The sequence below is a fragment of the Onychostruthus taczanowskii genome, unplaced genomic scaffold, assembly GCF_017590055.1.
Source record: "Onychostruthus taczanowskii isolate IOZ18803 unplaced genomic scaffold, ASM1759005v1 scaffold163, whole genome shotgun sequence".
NCBI classification, from domain to species: domain Eukaryota; kingdom Metazoa; phylum Chordata; class Aves; order Passeriformes; family Passeridae; genus Onychostruthus; species Onychostruthus taczanowskii.
Window position 1 is genome coordinate 435065 of NW_024498829.1, and position 21308 is coordinate 456372.

General features: G+C 38.9%; 1 protein-coding gene across 1 annotated transcript in view; it reads left to right on the forward strand.

Moving 5' to 3' along the window:
- ADCY1 (adenylate cyclase 1) overlaps positions 1-21308 on the forward strand; it is a 150678-nt gene that overhangs the window by 42800 nt on the left and 86570 nt on the right. The window lies entirely within an intron of this gene.

Sequence of the window (21308 nt, forward strand, 5' to 3'; positions counted from 1 at the left end):
ATTTCTACTGCACAGGAAGTGCTGTCTTCCCCCATCTGCTTCAGGTCTTCTTCCCCAGAGGATGCACACTCTTCACTCTTCATCTGCAGAGCTCAGAGAAGGTACAGGCTGACTCCACAGCTACTGTCAGCTCCACTGCCAGAGGGGATCTATTTTAGGTCTGAGTCAAAGCCAACGTACTTTTGTAATATAAGAGTGTGGTTATTTATCTGTATGGATGTTTTTGGGTGGGGGTTCGATGCACTGTAAATACTTTTCTTCTCGCTGAGTATTCTATAACCTGTTTGCCTTCATGACACTGATAAAAAAAAGTCAACATTTTGGGCACAAGGACCTGCACTGCTAACTGAATAAGTATAATTGATTACAAGAATGAATATATTATATTTTTGTACAACTAATAATAAGAATAACTGTAATAGCAATCAGTATTTCTTCTCAAAAACCACCTCAGTTATTTGATAGTTTATTTCATACAATTTTATCAGTCAGCCTTCCAAGCATATTTGGAAACAATAGACAAAGAAAATGCTTTATTGTGGACCTTGCTGTTGTTACTCACAAATCTTGATGCCATTTGGGTTTCCCTTTTGTTTCCCTCTATATGTTCTCTGTATTCTTCACACATATATTTGTAACTCTGTCACCTATTGTATTAGTAGCTACTTTTCCATGGCCTTTCCCTAAGCAGAAAGACAAAACAAATGCCAGAGCTCCAAACCCTGGGGGATACAAGGCTCCAAGCTATCTTGGTTGTTCCTGGGAACCAAGACTCAGAATAACTCTTTGAGATACATTTCATGGACAAAGTACAACTAGTGCTGAAGGGGGGCTCCAGAGAAGGGGCTTGAACTCGGGAGGGAATTGCATCACCACTTGTCCTCATAATTGGTGTTTTTATAAATTATGCTAATTTTCTGAACCTATAAAAATGTACTTACCCCTGGGGAGGGATGAGCTTTTGTGGACATCTTTCCAAAACTGCCTTTGAAGGCCTTCAAATAAAGTTCCGCTTTTATATTACCTCCTTACTAAAATTATCTCAAGTTTCATTTCCAGGTTGGGAAAAAGAACAACAATCTTTGTCTTTTATAGCTTAAACCTGTCATAGCTTAAACCTGCTATTATCTGTTGGTGTGTAAGGTTTGGACTAGCTTTTTCTTTCTGTATAGGTGATAAAAGAGAGTTACACTGGAATACCTCTGTGGCATGGTGGTTACTTACACCAAACAAGATGGCAGGGTCCTCAAAGCTTCTGTACCTCACACAATTTTACTGCCCCTCATTTGCAATCTCTTTAGCAAGTCTGTTTCTACATGTGGAGTAACACAGGTCCATAAGTACTTTCTGTTATGAGTTAAGTGAATTTGTGAGCTGAACATACTCTGTAATAAATAGACATCTCTTTGAACACTGCATGTCTTTGCTGGCTGTGTAAAAATGGCATTAGGATCAAAGCCTTTAGATTTAATTCTGGTCTTTTGTAATCCAAAGCTGCAGATTTTTTAAAGGTGTAAATGTATCATGAGTGAATTTCCATGGGATTTAAACAAGCCTGCCATTTCTGTCTTTGAAAACCTAATTCTGGGATCCAGCATGAAACCAAAATTGATTTTTTGTGTTTCTCTTGTTAACATATTAGCAATCTGTCATATATATTATCCATTCATATAGAAACACAACAAAAGCAATAACATTACACATAAATGCCATTATTGTTGATGGTATACCTAGATAATCCTGCAGATGTTTTTCCAATGCAGTGAAAAGGTCAGGGAAGAGAATAAACTTTTCTCTTACACTTGTGAAATTAATTTTATGCATTACAGTGTAAAACTCAGTGCAGTTGTGAAATATGCTAATTAGCTGTCACAAGTACCACCAAAATACTTTACGTGGCTGATCTCACACTATATTAACATAGCTCTAGAACCAGAGTGAGAATTAAAGCATGATTACAGGCTACAAAATTATTCTGCAGTTGTGGCATAACATACTCTGAGTTTCCAGCTGGCAGCACTCAAGAGTGTTTTGAGAGAAGAATGCTGCTTGCCTAGTTCAATTTTTGTGATCAGTCCTGTAATTTTGTTCTCTGAAGTATCAACATTACATGTTAAAAAGGACTGAATGTTTTCATCAGACTTTCTTGTCTCATCCAAATGCTCTGCCCTAGAAAACATAGCCCTTTAACACTGAGAATTGTAACCCAAAATGGTAAAATTATTCCCTGATATTTCTGTGCAAGTCTCTTAATGGAAAGGAAAGAACATGGTCTTGACTTTTGAACAGACACAGTTTTCTGGAGTTAAAGTATTGACTGTGTGAAACAGACACCACAGATGAAACTGTAAGTGAGATTTCTTCCTCTGTGTCCTACTTACAGTGAATTCTCCTCATGGGATGTGTTTGTAGTAATAGCCCCACAGGATAATTTTGATAAAACTATTTTTGTGAGCAAGAGCAAATATCTTGTGTTGGCGCATATTTTTGGATTCATGCAAACAGCCTTGGAAGTGTTGCTGGGGAGAAAGGGAGCAAACAGATTCTGTTTATTTTAAAATTCAGTGTAATGCTCACTCTGTTATCTGTTATCTGTGGTCACAATGAATAACTGGCCTTCATGGCAGCACCATCCATTTGTTGCATTGCTGAATGTTAGATTGCAATTCCACCAGAAGCGAAGGCCAAGAACCAAGTTTTAGATAATGAGCAAATAGTTAGTTACAATCATCCACTTGGGATAGGCTTTTTCTCTTGTCATCTATAAGTCTCAGCAGCAAGCTATCCTCTGAAGGGCAAACAGCTAGGAATAATTATTGTGAAGTGGGTCCCTTTCCCTGTTTTTTCTGTTTTTTTCTGTTCATGCTCTTGCATGTGAGCACTTCCCCTCACTCCCACTGCACCATGTCTCTGTGTCCACTTCCTTAATTCCAGATAATCCTCTGCCCATACAGCAAAAAAAGCATTGTCACCCAGCTCCCTGAGGGAGTCCTGGTCTTAAGACATCCCATCTGTTCTTCCAGCAATACTTCACCCCTTCCCAAGTATGAAAGGAGCAAGTAGGGATTGGGAATGGGGGATGTATTCAACACAGAAAAAGAAGGAGTCTGCTGCTGATGGAACTGATTGCCATCTGATTAAAAGGGGATATGAGTAAGGAAGATGTGGCTCACCATGTGTTAATTGCAAGTGTAGTAGCTCCTGAAGTGGAGCTGTGCTTCAAGGCAGAGATATGATTGTTCTTCTGAGGCCATCTTAATTTGAAAAACAACTGGACCACTGTCTTTAATAACCTGCAGGCTCTCATTTTCCAAGTGTCTCTTTCAGCATCTTTATAGTTTTGTTTTCCCCACAGTTTTGTGGTCATTACTGTAACCGGGTACTAATTAATATTCTAAGTATGCGCTGTGTGAAACAACTACCTTTTATTTGTCATAGACTTGTTGTCTGATGAATTAATTTCGTGCTTTCCAGCTCTTGTTTTGTGACATTGGGAATCATCCTACAGTAACTTCTTCCTTACCACTCACAACACTGTAGACTTTCATAACCCTGCTCATCTCTCTTTCCATGCCTGTCATCTCTTTGGTCTCCTGATGTATGGAAGCTATATCCTAGCCCAGTCTTGCCAGCCTTGTAATGAAAGTTAATCACATTCCCTCCTTTTCTTTCTCTGCAAATAAGAATATTTTTATGCATATTCATACACTACATTGGGGGATAAAACACATAATTTTCCTTGGTGAAATGCACTTGTTGTAGCACAGGTTGATATGAAAAGTGCCTGTTGCTTTCATATAAGGCAGGCTGGAAAAACATTTGACTTCATGCAAACCTTCAAAGCCCACAAAACTGCCTTAAATATCTTCACCGATTATTTAATTTTGTAAGTACATGCAAGTATGTTTGCAAAATAAAGCCTTCTTTCAAATCATTTGTTTAGATTTTTCCTTCCCTCCTAAATGTTACTTTTGTACTTCCTCACAATTACAACTGACAGTGGAAAATCAACTGGAAAAAGTAAAAGTATCCAGAACGGGTGAATTCCTATTTTGAAAACTAATTATGAAATCAAATCTAGTTTTTCAAACCTTTGGGAAGGGAGAAATGTATTTATTAATGGCACCTGTCTTCCAAGAAATAGTTGCGTACTTCACTACAATGCATGAAATTTTTATCTATTTAATATAAGAAACTGAAAGAAGCACTTAAAAATAACTGGGAATTAGGAAGCATGGGGCTGACAGAGACAGCTGTGTGTCTGGCTTCAGGACCACAAGACTGTCACTCCAGCTAGACTAAACAGATTTGCTGAAGTATTGTTCAACACCATTCTACTGCAGTAACGCTGGTTCTGGGAGACAGACTTTGGTGGTGGCCATACAAGTTCAGCAGATAACATGCAGCTAAATTTTCCTTATGCAATGCTGAATTGTGTGTGCAAATATCTGCATGCATATGTGTCTGCATTCCAAGTTTCTTCTGCAATTTACGGCAATGTCCTTAATGTTGCATGTAGTAACTGGGTCACCACTGAGTCAGAGATTTGATTAATAACTGTTCATAGAAATGGAAAAGGTGTTAACGAAAGATACCATGACTCTCACTGCCAAATGCTTTGAACTACTGCTTAGGGTGTCTTACTTTCAAATTCTCTGCTGCATTCAGATTGTCCTTTAAAACAATTTGATCTAGACATCTTGCATTTTGGATGTGTGTACTGCCTCCTGTATATTTGAGTAAAAAAATGACTCCTACAGAAACCCTCCAGTGGTTTTGTCTGTTGTGTTTAATTTCAAACCCTTATGAAGAAAGGGAAAAAATTACATTAAATTTGAATAAAGCAAATCATGTTGGATTTTGTTTTGGTAGTGGATAACAGTTTGCTGAGGTTTTTAGCCTTTCAGTACAGCAAACAAACTAAGGAATTAGGTATTTGCACAGCCCCAGGCAGAAGCGATTTCAAGAGTGCCTGACAACATGCTTATCAGGCTCTCCTCATGTTTCCCATACTTTTTATTCTCAGAATCTTGCATATTTTTTTCAGCGCAGAAGAATATATGAAATTTATCATTAATAGAGGGCTTATTTCCATAACCATTCATACTGGCAGAATGCATCAGCAAACTGCCCTGCAGCAAAAATTTCATATGGATCCTGTGTGGATGCAAAACCATATTCTTGTCAAATTATCTACTGTGCAGCAGGGAAGTGATACTAATTTTGCACAAAGTGCAAGGTATGTGGTGGTACTTGGTCCTCTACAAAAGCTAGCCAGTGTGATCTTTGAAAAACATAGGTGTGTAAGAGCCTAAATGAGAGATGCGGGACTCCAGGCGGCTCTTCCAAATGCAGTTTATTACATCCAAGAGGTTACAGCAGTCCAGGGTCATGGGCAACAGAGCCTGTGCCTGGCAGCTGTCAGCTGCGGCTGCAGGCAGGCCTGGAGACCCTTAGTTTAGGATACAAACGCATTATATACTTTTCTTTCCTGAGCATCTTAATACAGTAGAACCAATCTATACCTTAACTTTTATCATAACTACAGCCTATCATAACTACTACATAATAACAGCCTATCATAACTACTATAATTAGCATATTCATGTTACTATTCTCCAGTCGCTAAAAGTTAGTACATTACAGTTTAAGCTAGAAGTTGTTTTTCAGTTTTCTTGCAGTGGAAAATTCTGAGACCTTTTTTCTACTTACAACATCTGCTGACTTGTTTGCCTGTGCTATCTTTCTGCTTGGTAAAAGCATCTTCTTGTTTGATATGGGTTTATCCTTTGCTCTAAGTCATAAAAACCCCCTTCTAACTAACATACCCTTTGTCTCCTTGGTTATCTAGTAAGACTAGCTCAGCAATTCCTTTCTTCTATATCAAAACTTTCTCCCATTTCTATTCCTTCCTCAGCTTCTACATTCAAAAATCTTACTGCTAAGCATACATATCTGTGAGACTTCCTTGTCAAACTTTCATCCTTCCCAAGATAGGTAGACTAATTATAGCTAGCAGGGTGAGCCTGTACAACATTACCACTATGTTCTATGTTACAGGGCAGCTTAAAATTGTATCTATTCCATCATCAAATTACAGTCTTACACAGGAAATTCTATCTTCAAAATTCTATTTGTTCTTTACTAGGATCAGGCAAAACAGGAAATAAGAAGTGTTGTAATTTGAGGCTGTCGGTTTGAATTACTGGACTTCAGGCCCACTTGTGCAGGCTGAGCACCAGTGTCTCTTAGCCAAATCAGAGATTAGAAATCGTCTTGGTGTCTGCTTCATTTGCCCCATTTGGCTGCTTAGATCCTTACACAGAAAAAAAAAAATACATGGCATCCCTGGTCCATCTTACACCTTTCTCAGGTAAAAAGATATATGGAGGCACATTCCTCTCTCCCACACAGCAATAATTGCCCAGAAGATTTCTACTGACCAGCACCTGTTAGTCTCCAGTCCTGCAATAATCATGCATGTGTCTATCCTTCACAGAACAAATAATAAAACTGAGGGCTACTCAGATGAAATAAAAACATCCAGGTAGAAGGCTTCAGCTTCAACCTGAAGTCATTAGGAGTTGCTTGTAACCTCCTGCAAGGACAGGTATAGCAAACAAATAAATGTATTTTAATGTTACAGATCTAGTGCACTTCTTGGTTTGCAGAATAAACATCTCTGAACTGAGTTAGTGCAAGAAGCTACACTGCTTGGCATACCACCAGGACTCCTCTTGCCTGACTTTGGCCAAGTAAAAGTGAGGCTTGTAGTCTAACCCTTTAACCTACAGGCAGTAATCCCTAATAGTAACAGGCACATCCAAGGGTAGTTCAACCCTTCCATCCTGAACTCTTTGTTAAACATAAGATGAGGTTTTTCTTTGGGAGTGGTTGCAAGTGGACACCTCAACTTAGGGCTGCACAGCTGCAGGATAAGAGAGAGATGCACCTTGCTACTAGACTTGCAATTCCAAAATGAAGAAACATGTAAAGTGGGTAACATATGATAAAAATTTACACACTTGTAAATCATATAAAGTTAATATATTTTAGTTGCCTTGTAATTTTATTACTCTAGCTGCATGCCTTTACTTTACAAAATGAAACTCAAGAAAAGTCTATAAAACATTTAAAAAAAAACCAGGCTAGATCATTACTATAACTATTTAGTTGAACTTTATTTCATCCCCTGAAAGTTTTCTGATGTTAGTGAATGTTGTGGTTTAACCCCAAACACAACTAAGCACCACATAGCTCCTCCTTCACTCTCTCCCTCCATGGTAGGATGGGGAGAGAACAGAAAGAACAAAGGTGGGAAAGTTCATGGGTTGAGATAAAGATGCTTTAATAGCTAAAGCAAAAACTGTGCATGCAAGCAAAACAAAACAAGAAATTAAGTCACTGCTTCCCATTGGCAGGTTGGTGTTCAGCCATTCTTGGGATAGAGTTTCATCACATGTAATGGTCACTTCGGAAGACCAATTCCATTACTCTGAATATTATTATCCCCCTTCCTCTTTTTTTCCACCAAGTTATATGCTGATCATGACACCATATGTTATGGAAAATCCCTTTGGTTGGTTGGGGTCACGTGTCCCAGCTCTGTCCCCTCCCAGATTCTTGTGCATATAAAGCCTCCTCATTGGCAGGATGGTGTGAGAGGCAGAAAATCCCTTGGCTCTGAGTAAACTCTGATCAGCAATAACTGAAACATCCCTATGTTATTAACACTGTTTCAGCACAAATCCAAAACACAGCACCCTACTAGCTTCTTCTAGTGTGAAGAAAATTAACTCTATCAATTCTGTGTTGAAAAAAAAAAAAAAAAGAAAATTAAATATATAAATTAAAGTGGTTACCAGCCATTCCATTTTATGTCATGATATAAAAAATTATAGATTTATAAATTTAAATACTTATTTGTAAAGATTTATTGTATATTTATAAAGATAAAATAGGGCACATTAATTTTGTTTTCCAGTACACATGTATTTACTCATGTTCAGGCTAAGCAGGAAGATATCTTGGACTGTTGTTTGTTGCAGTTTTATTTTTTCTTATATATGTATGCATGTTAGACAGTCATGCCACCCATGTTAAGCTCTTACAGGTAATGTATGCTGGCTTACTTTGAGTAGAATAGATAAATTTTTGGGTGGGAGTATTGACCTGCTAGAGAATGGGAGGTATCTGCAGGGGTATCTGGACAGGTTTCATTGATGGATTAAAGTTCAACAAGGCCAAGTGCCAGGACCTGCCCTTGCAGTGGTTACAGAATTGGGAGAGAGTGATTGAAAAGCTGTCTGGTGAAAAAGACCCAGGCTTGCTGTCAGCAGCTGAATATGAGCCAGATTGTGCCCAGGAGGCCAAAAACGGCAGTGGCATCCTGGCCTGTATCAGCAAAAGTGTGGCCAGCAGGACCGGGGAAGTGAATGTCCCCAAGTACTGGGCGCTGGTCAGGCCACATTTTGAATCCTGTGTTCAGTTTTGGGCTCCTCACTGCAAGAAAGCCATTGAGGGTCTGGAGCATGTCCAGAGAAGGGCAGTCATGCTGGGGAAGGGTCTGGAGAGTAAGTCCTGTGAGGAGGTGTTGAGAGAGCTGGGCTTTAGCCTGGAGAAAAGGAGGCTCTACAACTGCATGAAAGGAGGTTGTAGCCAAGTGGGGGTCAGTCTCTTCTCCCAGGTAACATGTGATGAGAGGACATGGCCTCAAACTCCACTAAGGGAGGTTCAAGTTGGACCTTAGGAAGAATCTCTTCAAGGAAAGGGCTGTCAAGCATAGGAATGGGCTGCCCAGGAAGGTGGTGGAGTCTCCATCATTGGATGTGCTCAAACAAACCAACTGTACGTGGCACTCAATGCCATGAAGTTGTTGACAAGGGGGTGCCTGGCCAGAGGTTGGACTTGATGATCTCAGAGGCCTTTTCCAATCTAGATGATTCTGCAATAAATTGGTAACTTAAAAATTGGTGGTTATATAATTCTAAACCTGTTAATACTTTGGCTGTTAGGAGTTTTGGAATAAATAATGGAAAATTTATAATATGTTCTCTTTCAATCAACTGTCAATCAAATATGCTAGTGTTTGACTCTGATTTTTTCAGTTTATTTTTCCTTTCATTGTGTAGCTTCAATTAGAGAGAATGAAGGAGGAGAGGTGAACAGGCTCACACAAACCTGTCCTTATTAGATGACTAAAGACACACAACCATACAGTCTTAAGCAGATAACAGTTTTCAGTAGATAACATCATGGATGACAGTTGCCAAGGCAAGTTATCATAATTAGGCACACTGGCTACAGTGCATCAGATGCTGAAGTTCGGTTGTAAGACAAATAATTCAAAATAGTTTTTTAGAGTTGATTTCTAAATTTAGAGTAATATCCATGACAGAAATGTGGTGTGAACACTAATAAAATGTTGTTATGCATTTTACTAGGATGCCATATTGTGAAGTAAAGCAACCTCAATAGTGAATACTGATTTTCTTCCTGCAGCAGCAGAAATTCATAGAAATCTTTAAAATGTCATTAGAAAAGTCCTCTTACATGTATTTTTATTGTTGTTCATAATATTGTTTTCACTTCTAGAACAGTCTTGACCATAATAAAAAATTTATCTAACATGTTAGATAAATTTGACACTTGTCCTGTGCCAGTCTTCAAACACAGGGTGGTTCCACCATAGACCATAAACTGTTGTGTCGCCTAGGTGTTCCATGTCCCAGCTGCTGGCACTGCCACATGTGCAGTTTGCCACATGATATGTTACCACTTAAGCACAGGTTATGTCCTTGAACAGAATACTGAGCTGGGCGCTTTACTTTCATTCCAATATATGAAAAAGTATATGCTGCTGGCACACATGTTCTTAAGGTTTTTTTGCCTGTTTCCTTTTGGCCAGCTGTCTATGGAGGGAAAGAGCTACACCCCATTAACTGGCAAAATAAATACATTCTAAGGTAGTATTTTTGTCAGGTTTGCCATTCTAAATTAACTTCAGTCTGTCATGTGATTTAAATTCTTTCCAAGGTTTCTGTTCCCCATTACCTCTTCAATACAAACTTATTTCATTTGGAGTTCAGCTCCCCTTCATTCACATTTGATTAGGAATTTCCCAGTTTGACAAGGAAATAATGAACTAAATCTGAGTCACACTTGCTATTTTAAGTGTGTGACTACACTCTGCTTCCTTAGCATATTGGTCCTTGTTCTTCTACTCTGGAAAGCAATGAGATTTTCTCCTATGGGTTAGACTCACTTCCCTGCTCTGTAAAGAGACAAAATGAGGCAAAGGAAAAAGCTTTTAGGTTTTCCTAATCTAAATTAGAAAAACATCTAGATTTTTCAAAGCAAACCATATTTATATCTTAGTCTTTGGAGATTCAGACATCTATTCCATTTTACTGTTTTATGCTATGATTTTCTTTCCTATTGCTATAATGAAGGCATTTATGGTTTTTGAAAAAGGAAATGCTAACTGCTTGTCACTGAATATGTCTTTCTTAGGTTCTAAAATTACTTTTATTGACTAGAGGTTCCTGGGGTTTTTTTTATTCCTTAGTTTGCTTACATCCACTAGTGGGCTCAGCATCTATCAATAGCAATCAAAAAGCTTAACTTTACTGAAGATTTTTCTGCCACCAGCAGAGATCCGTACTAAAAAAGAGCATGCTCTTATACTGAGTCACTGCCGCAACTCTAAATGAAAGTGTGTGATGCTGTATCAGACAGTAGCAGTGGTGTGAAGCGTTGGTACTAGCACAGAACTGTGTCCTCAAAGTTCCACTAATTCTGGACTCTCAGCTGCAGATTGTGTTGGCTCCAGCAGCAAGAACAGAAGACTGGAGATGTTAGTGGCCTTTCTCTCGCTGCTTCCCTATGTTGGCTCCATTCCTCAACCAGGTGCCAGAGGAGACCACAGAAATTTGCCAGTTATCTATGTAGAGTTGGTGGAGATATGTAGGTTTTGGAGGAGTGTGGGGAAGGAGAATGTCATAACTCATGTGTCACAGTAGAGAGTCACAAGTCCTCCACAATAGCCAGTCTTTATTCTTCACAGCTCATATTTATATAGTTTTCTAAAGGCATTGTGTTTAATTCTAATTGGTTAGTTACTTATGGTTCATTAGTTAGTAGTTGCTAGTGTTATGTGTCTGTCAAAGCTTTCCTCTTTAATGATGTTTACATTCTTTTTTTGTGGGTACAGAATCATTCTCACAGCTAGAAGACTCTATTTTTTACAGGTGCATATTCCTTTCTCATGGGAACTTGTTAGGCTAGCTGTTAGCTGTACTTAGCCAAAGTAGAAGGCCTGAGGCATGATTTTACAAGGGTAACAAGGTTCTTATTTTATAAGGCTTTACCTATATGCAACACTCATGGGATGGAGGAAAGTCAGAGAATGACACAGTCCCAGAAGCAGCTTGAGTTGTAACATGTAGCATGTTCTTCAAGAAAAATTCTACTAGTTGAGGGTTGGAGCATTAATGAGGGCAGAAGAGGGGGATGTGTCCATCTTGCCAAAGGTTGAGCTCTCTGACATTCCCTTCCTGAGGAATACATCCTTGCCTAATCAAGATATTCAATGTTACATTGGTGGAACAAACCAGACACAGATGTGGAATGGAAAGACATTTTCTAACTGTAGAGGAAACTTAGTACACCATGGGTAAGCCAGTAAAAATCTGTCTGCTCTTCCATTTACCATGGAAAGGGTAACATTGGTAAAGCTGACACCGCTTGTGAGTCCATTTGCCTGACATTTTGGAATAAGAAATACAATAACAGGATTGTTGTCCCAGTCCTGTTCATGATGGAACACAGGACGGTGTGTGGCACTTAAGCCTCTAACAAACCTGAGTTCACAAATGTCCCATCTGCAGGCCAGTTTAGGAATTGCATTAGTACTTCTGTGTTCCCTCTGATCTCGACATTAGCAGATGATTAGTGCTCTTTGTGATAATTTTTAAGACCTCTCTTTATTTGAATCAGAAAATAGTTTCAATGAATAAATTATAATTTTTGAATTTGTGCTTTAAGTGTGCCTTTTTTGTTTTTAACATATATACTCAAACTACCTGTGCATACAGTCAGCGCTACCATGAAGGGATCTTTTCACTGGATATGAAAACTAGCCTTCCTGACTCTGCAGGACAAGGGGCAAAATGTTTTCTTTCCACATAGGAAGATTTAGAAAAGTATGTTCAGTGACTCTTCTGTGCCACACAAAGTTGCATCTTCATTGATATACCCTTAAGAACCTACTTATTAAAATCCTGGTGAAGCATGATTGAAACAAAGGTGTTTGTTAAGCTAACACTGCTGGAGTTGAGAAATACCTATCCCTGGCAATGTACTGCAGAAATGCTTTTCCTCCTTTCCTGCCAAGAATAAGAGAGCTTTCAAATTATCTGCTCTAGAGAGTGGTCTGATTATATATGTATGGCTACTTGCCTGCACTAAAATGAGGCAAATAAATATGCCTTAACTATAAAGGCACTATTTTTTTCCTCTCTCTCAAGTTCACTTCCAGTAGGAAGATTTCTATTAACTGAAATGAGTATAATTTTTTCCTGTCAAGTTTCTATAATAGTTTTGTGGACACATTGGATATTGTCAGTGACTTTTCAGAGGGAGTAAATATTAAAGATAAAAGATGAAAGTAAAAAGACTAACAGTAGTTTGGATACCGCATGATTTATTCATTGCCAGTTTGTATCTGGTATCAACTGTTAGCTAGCCTTTCTGATGATTGATCTTTATTAATGTATTTCTAGAGCACTCTGATTTAATAGATATGAGGATAACTAGGAAGATAGCTTGTGCTTTTTATGCTTTCAGTTTTCTCGTTTATTCTCTTAACCCTTCTCAGCTCTTGTTCCTATTTGAACAAGATTTGTGGAGCTGATCTCTACTTAGCCTACTATTAATCTTCTAGTCCTTTCAGGAATCACACTTGCCTTTTTAGGATAGTGTCATTCCATAGATATTCCATAGAAATTTTGTGATTAGGGAGTATCTGGCATTTCTTTATATGCAGAGGTTTCCAACTTATTGTTACAGTCCAGTTTTAATATTATTAGAAATGCTTTTGCCTGAATTAAGGTACAAACAAGACCCTATGTCAAACTAAATAGTATGGATTTTATTTGATAGCAAATATGAGAGAGAGAGAGACCGAGTGAGAGAGAGAAAAGAAGAGAAAGAAATAGAAAAGAGGTGGGGGGACAGAAAGAGTGACAGAGAGAGAATAAAGAAAATATCACCACTCTCTGGATCCCACCGTCATCCCACTGATCCTCTCCAGCTGGTCTTTTTGGTGGTGAAGGTCCCCCTGAAAAGCACAGAATCTGATGAATTAAAGTATGCTCATGCCAGGTGGGAATGCCCAGGTACCTCCCCTCTGGTACCTGGGGGGCAGTTTTATGCAGTCTCTTGCAGCAGACTCTGGATCGGTTGCATCACTTTGCATCACGTGTAGTCCTGTGGTGCAAGGCCTCAGGAATAAGTCTAGGGAGTGCCTTGGCGGCGGGGGGATCTTTGATGGATTATGACACCCCTTAGTTTCCTCTTACATGAATGTCCTGGGCATATGGCCTGTGGGGGTTTCACAGCTGGGCCAATTCGTGTAAGGGAGGATGGGTGTTCAGTGCCTTCTGAGCAGAGGTTATGCCATGCACCTGAAACCTCTTTCCCCAACCTCAGTTGCAGGAGGAGTCTGTGTAAACCTCTGTGGGCTGGTTCTCCACCCCAAACTCAGAGAGAGATGATTGTCAGGGCAGCTGCTGGGTTTGGCTTTCTTGTGGATATATTCCTCTCCCTCAGCCTGAGATGATTGAACAGTAGTGTCCCCTTTATCTTATCTGGGCAGCTTAACTCACAGTCCAGTCAGGAATCTTGAAGGAGGGGATTCTGTGATTCTGGCTTCTTTATATAGTTTTTTGCTATAATGGGTAAAACTCCTTTATAGCAATATTTAAGGCATTAACTACTTCACATGCTCATGTGTTTTTCTATATGGTACCCACCAAGTACAATGGCCAAGTTTTTTCTCATTCTTATCATGCTACTTCTTGAATGCTGTCTTGTGGACTTTATACATTCGAGCAGTTTTATGATTTCCTTATGCCCACTCTCCATCCCAGTGTTTCTGCACTCCATGCAGCCCATTGCCTTCTGTTTTAGCCAAGACTTCATGTTCTCCTAATTCTTTCCCGAGGCCTTACCATCTCCATTGTGACTAACAAGGTTCCATGTGGAAACTATCAATGCCTCATTAAACACTATTGTGCTGATGAATCCTTCCTTTCCATTATTTAAACAAAAATAATAACCATAGAAAGATGTCAAATTGGTCTGGTATAGGAGTATTCAGACTGAATGCATCATGCAGATTATACAGTGTATTGGTCATCTACCATAACTGTGTTGCTAGCCATTCTCTTACTACTCAGAATTTGTGCATTAGGTATCTTGGTTTTTTAGGGATGGTCTTTTATGGTTATGATTGTAGTAATGATTTGCTGATAAATAGAATTTTCCAAGAAATCTCAGGACTGTTCTGAAACATTGCCACCTTGTGGCATCTGAAGTTCACCATCTTTAACAGTACTTAGGTGGAAGAAAGGGCATAGTGTAGCTGAATTTCCAATAATTCACTGAATGAAATCTGCTGTCTATGTTTTTCAGCTTACAAAAAGTATGAATGAATCCTAATAGTTGTACACAACTGTTCTTCCATGCATTGCATTAAGCTTCTTTTCACTCTCCTTTTTTTTTTTTTTTTTGCTTTTCCTTAGAGGGAATTAAAATGGCTGTGTAGTATAATATAAGGCTGACAGATTGTGAACTCACTAAGATGTAACTTTTAAAATTATACAAAATTGAGCATGGTATAATGATAATATTATGTAGGAGGGGGTAATATTTAGGATGTACTTTGGAGTCCCTGCTGACTAACTAGAAACTGAATCTCAAAATTATATAGATGAGTTGACCCTGAAATAGTCTCATTACTGTTTTACTTGCATGTCTGATGCTTGTCTTCTCTAGGGAGAAAAATTTGTTTTAAAATATGGTGGCACTTTCCTCTTAAGTATAGCAATAACAAAAGAAGGTCTGTGATAGACTGCAAAAATTGTTGGGTTAGATTTCATATTCCAAATTGTAAAGGAATTTTGTAGAGTAGATGATCAAAATCTTCTTTCTATTTTGAGCTCCTTTTCCTATGTGTCATTATTGTTGGACCATTACTATAGAAAACAAACATATTAATGTTTTTTTCAGCCAAGAAACAAATATGTCAAACCTGGTTTTGTCACATGTTATTTTTTTTTTTTTTTTTACTTTCTTCCTTCCTAAAGTTGCTATGAAAATGCAAAAAAAAGAACATGGGCATGAAGAATATCCTGAATAATGTGGTTCAGTGCTAGGGAGGGTGAAAAGAGACCAGGATCTGGAGTACTGTGCAGACTTATTGCTTTCCCCAGCACAAAATTGGGAACCTCCAAGTCCCATTTAGAGCAAATTCCACTAGACAGAGCTCTCTGCCATCCAGGTGTGGGGCTCAGACTCCCTGAGGGGTGAAGGCAGTGCCAGCATGCTGGATGGAGGGAGCAGTTCAGGAGGAATTTAATGAAGCTGGCTGAAAGAGATGGAGCTGTATCCATCACAGTCCTGCTCTCATGGGATTGAAAAGCATGCAAAGCAATACAGTTTTCTACATGGCCCTTCCAGACTGTATCTTCATTCTCAAAATGAATTCCAGCAGATGTGCATGTACAGTAGGATGAGGGGACAATGAGCAATGAGATTCAAGGAACCAGAGAAACACAAGAGCCTGCAGCTCTGAGGCAATGCTACAGTTTCCTTGGTTGCTTCTCTCAGCTTGGTTGCTTATCTCAGAAAAAAAATGACAGCTGTTTCCTTTGATAAAGTAGTCTGCAGTGACTATAAATAGTATTTCCATTTTATTTTCTTTATCTCACATGATCAACTACAGGAATACAACTTAGCATGGGGAAGCACAGTCAGTTTTTGGATAGAAATTTGTGAGGATGTTGGCTAGGAACATTTAAGATATTAATGTGCTTTTGAGCCTTCTTTTCTGATGAAGGGAGTATGGATTCATTTACAGCTTGCTGAAAGAAATTGAAAATGTGTCAGAGTAATTTCCCATACAGATGTCAAAACAAGTAATTTTGTACAATAGGAATAACTGCATAATATTTGGACAACAGCATGGAATGATTCTAAATCAAGGAGAAAATTTTAAAGGACTTTGAGTAACTTATAAGTGTTTGGAATGAGAATTAAAATGAGAAAAGAGTATGATTTTAAAAATGGGAGTGGAACAGACATCATCTTTTGGAGGCAGGCATGAGAAATGTGTTAGGAATACACACTGGGGACTCCCATAAAAGCACAGCCAGGAGAGCAGAGCCGGGATGCTTGTGGGAGAGGCATTGTCCAGGGCAGGGATGGGGATAGAGGAGGGAATTGTGGTGAGAAGCCTCCAAATTGGAGAAAGCTGAAGAGAGTGTTGGGGCAGAATAGAGCATGCAGATGATGGGGGCTTTTTTCTTCAATAGTGTCTGCTTGCTTCTTTCCCTTCTCAGAAATGAGAAATCACACAACTCCTGGAGGATGCTGAGATTTGAGCTCCTATTCTGTTTTAGAAGACCCAGTTGTGTGTGGTGAGACAGCAAGATGGCTTCAGGGCTCCTCAGGAGGCTTCAGGCACCCACTTCTCCTGGTTGCTGTGTACCAGTGGAGATACCTTGATACACAGTGGTCAAAGCAGACTTCTGGACATCATTGAGTCCAACCATTCCTTCACAGCAGGATTGCCAGTGACACCATTCTGGTCAACTCAGGCTTTGTCTAGTCAAGTCTTGAATAACTATTAAAGTTTTTTCTTGGGTCCAACCCGAAAAGAAAGTTGCAGTCCAGGGCTATGTACTTGTAAATAGGGTTGGGGATGTTCCAAGCAGTAACGCTGGGTCTTTTTGTCCATTAACAATGGGAAATGTTGTGAACTCCCCATGTGTGGAGACGCGAGGCTTGACTCCATGTTTTCAGAAGGCTGATTTATTATCTTATGATATATATTATATTAAAATACTACATTAAAACTATTCTAAAAGAATAGAGAGAAAAGATCATCAGAAGGCTTGAAAGAACAAGAATAGAATGAAGAACAAAATCTTGTGACTCTCAGAGTCCGAGCCATCTGCATCTGTGATTGGCCATTAATTAGAAACAACCAACATGCCCCAATCACAGATGCACCTGTTGCATTCCACAGCAGCAGACAGTTGTTTACATTTCTTTCCTGAGGCACTCAGCTCCTCAGGAGGGAAAAATCCTAGCAAAGGATTTTTCATAAAATATCATGGCTACATGGGAAACACTTTTTTCTTATCCATTTCTCTGCCTTGGCATATTTTCATTCTTTGTCACATGCATAATGGTACTAGATGTTGAATAGGGCCAAGGTAACACTGAGCAATTCCTAATTGTTTTGGTATGCACATTTTGACTTGCCTTGGGGGCAAAATGAATGTTTGTGCCTCCTCTGTTTTCTAGTGATACTCCATTGCTGGAGAGAGAATTTGAATGTTTTTCTAAATTGATTGTCCTTTTCAAAAATAGCTGTCTTTATTAGTAGAGCAGTAATCATTATTAATCCGTATGATACCATTGGCAGAGGCAGCTAAATTTGGCATTTGAAATTCCAGAACAGGAGTGAGTGTAAAAGGTTGTGAATGAAGGAGATGTATGTCCTCATCTACCATTTTCTTTTCTTAGTGAGATTTCTGCAGGGAGTGCAAAACCACTGACTGACAATTAGTCTCTGAAAGTAATTTTTTTTTCAGCATGTGATATCACTTTAGACCATTTTAATGCTGAGTAAAGATGTACAGCACGAGAAGAGAGTACAAATTCCTAAAATAGTGTAAGTTGGTTGTGTGGCCAAAATTTAATGTTCTGAAAACAGCTGTAATAATCCTAAAAAAACATTGTGAATCATTGAGAAAGAATAAAATGTAGAAACATTTTGTTTCTACTAGACCTTGTATTTAGGAATATGTCACATGTTGAGGCTACCTCAACACAAAATAATTTGCGACCAATTGGAAGGTTTGCAACATGAGTGTTGTTTTATTTTGGTAAAAGTTGTTGCTAATTGATTAGTGCTCCCTGCTCCACTCTTTCTATTTTTTCCTGTCATCACCCACCCCTGTTGGCGGCAACAACCACTCAAGCATGAATGTCCCATAAATGTGAATGGTCTTCCATTGGTTTTGCCATTTGTTCCATTCAATGCACTATCCCACACACCTAGTTTTCCTTTTAGCCTGGTTTCCAGATTATTTTTGTAATCAGATCAGCCATATAGGAGCAAATGAAAAAACTGGACAAAAATTGTAGGACTTACTGAATAGAAATCTAGGCAGAGGCCCTTCCCAAACCTACCAACAGCTATATATTGTGTTCATGAATTCACTCTTGCTGCTCCAAAACTCTGAGTCCTTCAGCATTCCTTAGGCTGACCTGAAGGGCAATACTGCTTTGCTTGACAGATGAGATTTTGGTGTAAATAGAAGTGACTTTTCTTATATTCTTTCTAGGGAGCTGAAAACTTTCAGTGTTTTGATGCTTTGCATTGCAGGGTTATTTCTTACATTTTCCAGTCTTCCCTTCAGGGACAAATCATGCAGTCATGCTGCTTACAGTCATGCTGCTTCTTCCCTTCTTGGTCTGAAAGGTCAGCAGTGGTTGCCCATTGAGAAAGCCGTAACTGAGTCTTTCCTCACTTGGTGAGGAATCTTATCCCTAATCTCATCTCTGTCTCACTCTCATCTCTAATGAAAAAAGCAAGTCATCATAATTTGATAGAGGATTTTCATGTGCTCCCTTCAGCTCTTGCTGTAGTCAACCTAACGTGTATAAAAATCATTATTTTTGTAGCCTCCCTTAATACATCTGATATCTGCACTTTTCAGTGCTGTTAGGTGCTGCATCCTACAACTCTCCAATGCTGCTTTCACATTAATGATTCTTATTGCTTCCCTGTATTGCATGTTATTTGCCATGCACTGCAGACATTTATCTGTGAGCTTTTTATTCACATATTGTAATTGTGTTTGCAGGCTATAGGAGAACTATTCAGTTAGCACTGTTCTTTGGAAGAGTCTGTCAGTATAATTTTTGTTTGCTTGTTTGTCTGGTTGTTTGACTTTCTAGGAAACAGAAGTCTAAACCCAGTCTCTCCTTAACAGTTTTGGAATTTATTAATCCATTTCAGCAAAATGGTGAAGATTTTTTTTAATGTGTTCAATGCAAGAGAAGCTCCAGAGAACAATTAGTCCTTATCAGACATTGTAAATTTCTCATCCAGAGCAATACTTATGAAATTCCAGCATCACTTTTGCCATCTTAAGCATCAGAGAATTTAACCATCAGTCCAAATTCCTGTCTTGTATGGGTTCTCTATTGCCTGAGAGCTGGTCATCTCCTTTCATAACCTCAGTTTATTTCTCTTAACACAGTAAATCAACTTTAGGACACAAGTAGCAGTCAACAGAGCTTCGTAAGATCCACTGTGGACAAAATACTTGTTTTGGATTGTAACCCAAAATTTGGGTTACCCAAATACAATACTGCTGCAGAAATATAAGTATACTTAATTAAATCAACATAAAATTTAGAGTGAATAACCATTTTTTAGTCATGTGAGACACTTTGGTTAATTGGAAGTGGCTATATGTGTAAAGTGTCAACAAATATTGAAGTCCATAATATTCGTTGCAATGTTCTTGGTGTACATTGTTACAAATATAGAGGAGAGCTTAAGTCCTGTCTTTGACTCAGATTTCTGGCAGTAGGACTGTTGCGGGTAGCCTGCAGCCCACATCACTCTCACTCACAGGTTCTTAATAATAGTCAATTAGGTCTATTACAAAATGAATTATTTATTTAATTAACACAAATTTAACAGACATAAGACTTTAACAGATGACATACCACACAGGATAAATGAAAGAAACACTACTACAAGATAACACGTAGTGCACAACTGAGGTACCTAATATCACAGCTAGTAAAGAAATAGTGTAGATTAGGATTCCATGTAGCTTACCATCCGATTGCTGATGGGGAACACATAGGATCCTTCCTCTCAATTCCCTGGAACGTAACTGCAGAACTTGCATCCGAACTCATGGGAGAAGTCATGCACCTTTCCAGGGTGTGTGTAAGACACTTCTACCTCCATAAAAATTTGTTTAGCTTTTATAATTAGTAAAGTAATGTGTCTCACAGTCGGGAATTCCTAGCTTATCTCCCTACATCTTGCGTCAAGGTGAGATATTTATTGTCAGCTGGGGATCTCGCCTCCCTGGTGCCAGAGATAACTCACAGCTCAACATCTGTCCAGCCTGGGTTATGTCACCAGTTCTTGCAGGGGCAGAATGTCCGGAGCTATGCACCAGCTGATGAACATAGCAGATAAGCTCTTCTGTGGCAGGAGGGAATGTTCTGCTATATATATATATAACAAGAGTAGAAAATAGAGTTAGCTAACAGTCCGTAGCCTCAAGACAATTTAACCACCACAAACTCAGGACAGAACTTTAGTCTAAAGTTCACCAGGGCAGTTCTGCAAAGTTTAACTTATTATTTCTTTCAATGTGTCTTCCAGAAGAAACTGTTAAAAACCCTTTGCATAAACTTTGAGTATTATTTAATGGCTTTATCTAGTGAATGTGTGCATGTTAGCAGCATAATAGCACTTGCTGATACCCTCTTTGCAGTGTTAATTTTTGCTCCTTATTTATTTACTATTGATTAAAGAAAAGAGGATAAGGTTCAGCCAAAATATGCACTTCGCTGACATCTTGCAGCTGCCATTACAGTGGCTCTCAATTGTCAGATAACAGAATCACAGACTAGTTGAGGCAGGAAGGGCACACTGGAAGTCATCTGGTCTAACCACCTTGGTTTCCAGGATGAGATCCTTCATCACTTTCAGGACCCAAAGTGAAACTGACTGGTCTGCAGTTCCCTGTGCCCTCCTTCTTGCACTTGGCTAGAGAAGTGACCTTTTCTTTCTGCAGTCTTGCATCACTTCTCCCAGTCACCATGTTTAACTGTTAGGTGACTGTTCTCCCAGTCACCATGTTTAACTGTTACAGTAGCATCAGACAGCACACTCAGTGAGCTTGTGCATGTGTCCTGTCAGGGCCTATGGACTTACATCTATCCAGTTTGCTTAATTATTCCCTGACCTAATCCTGTTC